The following is a 6,396-nucleotide window of genomic DNA, read 5'->3' on the forward strand; positions in this document are numbered from 1 at the left end:
CAAATGATCAATCTTATGGCCACATTCATGGCATAGTTTGTTCAAATGATCTCATATTGTGCACAAGGGTGCATCTTGAAATTCCAAACAATGTTGTCTAAGGGAGTTTTCATTTTCTTTGCACGGAAAATTCATTTTCCATTTTCCGAGTGCCCGAAATGAGTTTTTTTGTGAAGGACCTACCATATATTTGTTGCAAAATTGGACCAAATCAATTTTCTAAAATACTAGGCCATATTTAATGCACATTTGACCAAGTGGTTGGGTGTCAAAAAATTTTATACACCTCTAGTGAAAAAGACAAATTCCTGCCGATTCAGTAGGAAGCGGGTCAAATTTGAACTGGAGCTGCCCCATAGTTTGCTCTTTATTTTTTCCAAAAATCATTTCTAGGTACATAAGTATCTATTTAATCACAGAAACACCAAAAAAATTCCAATATTCAACCACTAGCTAGGAACGGTCAAGCCCGCCGTTTTGACCGCATTTTGAAACGGGCATAAAAAATTCAAAAAAAATCAAAAAATTGGGAAACCTTCGAATTGTGTCATTATATGTTACCTAGTTTCCAGGAAAAATAATAAACTTGTAATACGGCAATTTTAAAAAAGTGTTCTTAGAAATGAGCTATCACGCGTGAAGATTCAGGGTTTTCAAGCCAAATGATCAATCTTATGGCCACATTCATGGCATAGTTTGTTCAAATGATCTCATATTGTGCACAAGGGTGCATCTTGGAATTCCAAACAATGTTGCCTAAGGGAGTTTTCATTTTCTTTGCACGGAAAATTCATTTTCCATTTTTTGAGTGCCCGAAATGAGTTTTTTTGTGAAGGACCTGCCATATATTTGTTGCAAAATTGGACCAAATCAATTTTATAAAATACTAGGCCATATTTAATGCACAATGGACCAAATGGTCGGGTGTCAAAAATTTATATCCATATCTGGTGAAAAAGACAAATTCCCGCCGATTCAGTAGGAAGCGCGTCAAATTTGAACTGGAGCTGCCTCACAGTTTGCTCTTTATATTTTCCAAAAATCATTTCTAGGTACATAAGTATCTATTTAATCAGAGAAACATCAAAAGTTTTGCAAGATTCAACCACTAGCTAGGAACGGTCATTCCCGCCGTTTTGACCGCATTTTGAAACGGGCATAAAAAATTCAAAAAAATCAAAAAAATTGGGAAATCTTCGCATTGTGTCATTATATGTGGCCAGGTTCCCAGGAAAAATAACAAACTTTTAATACGGCAATTATTTTTAAAAAATGTTTTCAGAAACGAGCTATCACCTGTGGAGATCAATGGCTTTCAAGCCAAATGATCAATCTTATGGCCACATTCATGGAAAAATTTGTTCAAATGATCTCATATTATGCACAAGGGTGCATCTTGGAATTCCAAACAATGTTGCCTAAGGGAGTTTTCATTTTCTTTGCACGGAAAATTCATTTTCCATTTTTCGAGTGCCCGAAATGAGTTTTTTTGTGAAGTACCTGCCATATATTTGTTGCAAAATTGGACCAAATCAATTTTCTAAAATACTAGGCCATATTTAATGCACAATTGACCAAATGGTCGGGTGTCAAAAATTTATATCCACCTCTGGTGAAAAAGACAAATTCCCGCCGATTTAGTAGGAAGCGGGTCAAATTTGAACTGCAGCTACCTCATAGTTTGCTATTTATTTTTTCCAAAAATCATTTCTAGTTACATAAGTACCTATTTAATCATAAATACATGGTTTGCTAGCGAAACGTCGAGGTTTGGGCGGTGGCCGAGGGCCCCAACTCTAGAGCGCGTAAACTCACATGCCCGCCGCGTGGTCACCGCGTGACCATGGCGTTGCCATGTGTTCTGGGCGGCCTAGGCATGTCTAGTTGGTTGGGCACTCCCCAGGTAGGTGCTAGGAAGAAAATTACAACATAAGATTCTCACGAGGAGACCGATCGATGTTCAAACATGAATCAGCAGCCAAATGTTTGATTAGCGGTACGGGAAATGTACATGGCTAATGGGCGTGAGTTTTGGCTGAGGATGATCAATTACTAAGAAGACCGTCTTCAAAAAAATTCAGCTCAAAAGGAGGAGCCTATGTGGTACTTGCTTTGCAAAGTACCACACTAGACATAAATACGAATGTTAAAGCTGGGCTCAAAATAATGAATGGATTGAGCTCGCATTTGGTGGAGGATGGTTATTTGGGCATAGGAAAGCATTGTAGAAAATGGATAGTATTTTGACATGCCAAAGTGGTACTTCCTTCACGAAGTGCTGCTCTGAACAGAATAGGAAAATGAATATTGTTGAAATATTTTTGAACTAGGCAAGGAAGGTTTTTGACATATTTGATGAAGATATGATCCAAACAATTTATGAGAAGTTTTTGGGAATTTTTGGAATAAAGTAAATATAGGTTGCTTCACAACCTAGGGCAAAAACTGCCACATGAACATGACACATAAGCAAAACTGATGAGGTGGCACCTAGTCATAGCAACCCACCAGAATTTACAAGGTTATGACCATCTATATTGGTCGTTAACAACTAGAAATAAGGCGGCGGACTAGCGCTGTCTGCTTTATGACCATTTTGGTGTAAGGAAATTACGACCTTTCTGACCAAAATGGTCGCAATGATTTAGGGTTTGGAGCCCCCCGGACAGCTTTTGACCAATTGGTCTCAAATGGTCATAGATCTATGACCAATTCTTTCAGGGTCACTGACAGAAGGTCACTAGTTGACATATTTCTCGTAGTGATATCATATACGCATAGACCTGGCTCGGATGCCACTGTTGGGGAACGTAGTAATTCAAAAAATTCCTACAATCACGCAAGATCTATCTTGGAGAAGCATAACAATGAGACGGGAGAGTGTGTCCACGTACCCTCGTAGACCGAAAGCAGAAGCGTTATGTAACACGGTTGATGTAGTCGAATGTCTTCACGATCCAACCGATCCAAGTACCGAACATACGGCACCTCCTTGTTCAGCACACATTCAGAACGATGACGTCCCTCGAGCTCTTGATCTAGTAGAGGGTCGAGGGAGAGTTCTGTCAGCACGACGGTGTGGCGATGGAGTTGGTGATGTGATCCACGCAAGGCTTTGCCTAAGCACTACGACAATATGACCGAGGAGGTAAACTGTGGAGGGGGGCACCGCACACGGCTGAGGAACAATTGATGTGCCTTTGGGGTGTCCCCTGCCCCCGTATATAAAGCAGCAGGTGAGGAGGCGGCCGACCTAGGGGGCGCGCCAAAGGGGGGAGTCCAACTAGGACTCCCAATCCTAGTTGGACTCCCTTTCCTTTTCCAGAGGGGGAGAGGGAAGGGGGAGGAAGAGGAGAAGGAAAGGGGGGGCACGCCCCCTCCCTAGTCTAATTCAGACTCCCTACAGGGAGGGGGCGCGGCTACCCCTTGTGGGCTGCCTCCCCTCTCCCCTATGGCCCATGTAGGCCCAATATTCCCCCGAGGGGTTCCGGTAACCCCTTGGTACTCTGGAAAAATCCCCGAATCACTCGAAACCATTCCGATGTCCGAATACAACCTTTCAATATATGAATCTTTATCTCTCAACCATTCCGAGACACCTCGTCATGTCCGTGATCTCATCCGGGACTCCGAAGAAACTTCGGTCACCAAAACACATAACTCATAATACAAATCGTCATCTAACGTTAAGCGTGCGGACCCTACGGGTTCGAGAACTATGTAGACATGACCGAGACACATCTCCAATCAATAATAAATAGCGGAACCTGGATGCTCATATTCTGTCCTACATATTCTACGAAGATCTTTATCGGTCAAACCGCATAACAACATATGTTATTCCCTTTGTCATAGGTATGTTACTTTCCCGAGATTCGATCGTCGGTATCATCATACCTAGTTCAATCTCGTTACCGGCAAGTCTCTCTGCTCATTCCATAATGCATCATCCCGCAACTAACTCATTAGTCAAATTGCTTGCAAGGCTTTATTGTGATCTGCATTACCAAGAGGGCCCGGAGATACCTCTCCGATACACGGAGTGACAAATCCTAATCTCGATCTATGCCAACTCAACAAATACCTTTGGAGACACATGTAGACCATCTTTGTAACCACCCAGTTACGTTGTGATGTTTGATAGCACACAAGGTGTTCCTCCGGTAATTGGGAGTTGCATAATCTCATAGTCAGAGGAATATGTATAAGTCATGAAAAAAACAATAGCAATAAAACTAGACGATCATAATGCTAAGCTAACAGATGGGTCTGTCCATCACACCATTCTCTAATGATGTGATTCCGTTCATCAAATGACAACACATGTCTATGTTCAGGAAACTTAACCGTCTTTGATTAACGAGTTAGTCAAGTAGAGGCATACTAGGGACACTCTGTTTGTCTATGTATTCACACATGTACTAAGTTTCCGGTTAATACAATTCTCGCATGAATAATAAACATTTATCATGATATAAGGAAATATAAACAATCAACTTTATTATTGCCTCCAGGGCATATTTCCTTCAGTAACATCGTCATCGAATGTTAAGCGTGCGGACCCTACGGGTTCGAGAACTATGTAGACATGACCGAGACACCTCTCCGGTCAATAACCAATGGCAGAACCTGGATGCTCATATCTGTTCCCACATATTCTACAAATAACTTTATCGGTCATACTGTAATGAGAACATATGTTATTCCCTTTGTCATCGGTATGTTACTTGCCCAAGATTCGATCATCGGTATCTTCATACCTAGTTCAATCCCGTTACCGGCAAGTCTCTTTATTCGTTCTGTTATGCATCATCCCGCAACTAACTCATTAGTCACATTGCTTTCAAGGCTTATCATGATGTGCATTACCGAGAGGGCCCAGAGATACCTCTCCAATATTCGGAGTGACAAATCCTAATCTCGATCTATGCCAACCCAACAAACACCTTCAGAGATACCTGTAGAGCATCTTTATGATCACCCAGTTACGTTGTGATGTTTGATAGCACACAAGGTATTCCTCCGGTATCCTGGAGTTGCATAATCTCATAGTCGAAGGAATATGTATTTGACATGAAGAAAGCAATAGCAATAAAACTTAACGATCATTATGCTAAGCTAACGGATGGGTCTTGTCCATCACATCATTCTCCTAATGATGTGATCCCGTTCATCAAATGACAACACATGTCATGGTTAGGAAACTTAACCATCTTTGTTTAACGAGCTAGTCTAGTAGAGGTTTACTAGGGACACTAAGTTTTGTCTATGTATCCAAACATGTATCGAGTTTCCGGTTAATACAATTCTAGCATGAATAATAAACATTTATCACGATATAAGGAAATCTAAATAACTACTTTATTATTGCATGTAGGGCATATTTCCTTCAATATCTTTGTGCGTGGTGCCGAAGAAGCGCTTCAAGGTCCGTGGCTCCTCTGGATTGAACTCCCACATGCGGGAGGCCCGGAGTTGGCAAGGAAGAATACGGCGGAAGAGCATCACCTGAATCACGTTTGTGAGTCAAGTGTTCGAACCCAACACGTTGGAGATCCATTTCTGCAGCATCTGCACCTTCGGTTGGGACCCTTAATCAAGACCCTTTGCAGTCCATGAGGTAAGTCTTGTGGGGGGTCCGGATCTGAAATCAGGCATGGCCGCCCAGTTGGTGTCGCGGGGTTCGGTGATGTAGAACCACTCCTGCTGCCACACCTTGACCGTCTCCACGAAAACCCCGTTGGGCTAGATGGCATTGGGAAGCTTGCTCACCATGGCCCTGCCGCAGTCCGCATGTTGTCCATCGACCACCTTCAGCTTCAGATTGAAGACCTTGAGCCATAGGCCGAAGTGTGGGGGATGCGGAGAAGAGCCTCACACACGACAATGAATGCCGATATGTGGAGGAAATAATTTGGGGATAGATCATGAAAATCTAGCCCGTAATAGAACATGAGGCCTCGGACGAATGGGTGGAGGGGAAACCCTAGCCCTCGAAGGAAATGAGGAATGAACACGACTCTTTCGCTAGCCTCCGGAGTGGGAATAACCTGATCTTTTCTAGGGAGCCTGTGTGCGATATTCACGGACAAATAGCCCACGCTCCGGAGCTCCTTGATGTCCTTCCTGGTGACGGAGGAGGTCCCCCACTTTCCCTTGGAGCCGCATCCGGCCATGGCTGGGGAGGGTTGTAGTGGGGGGAAAGATTGGAGTTTTTTGGGCACTGGAGCTTGAAGATGGAAAGACGGAGGCTAGAGGAAGGCGTGGGGAAAAAATAAGGGATTTTTACCCTCTTATAGGCAGCAGAACTACCAGACGACCCCCTCAAGCCGTAAACCTCGCATGTTCCCAACGAGATCGTGCCTTAAGGCATGGTTGGGTTACCCAAACTATATT

This window comes from Triticum urartu, chromosome 4A (genome assembly GCF_056163025.1).
Source record: "Triticum urartu cultivar PI428250 chromosome 4A, HENAU_Tu73, whole genome shotgun sequence".
In the NCBI taxonomy this organism is placed as follows: Eukaryota; Viridiplantae; Streptophyta; class Magnoliopsida; order Poales; family Poaceae; genus Triticum; species Triticum urartu.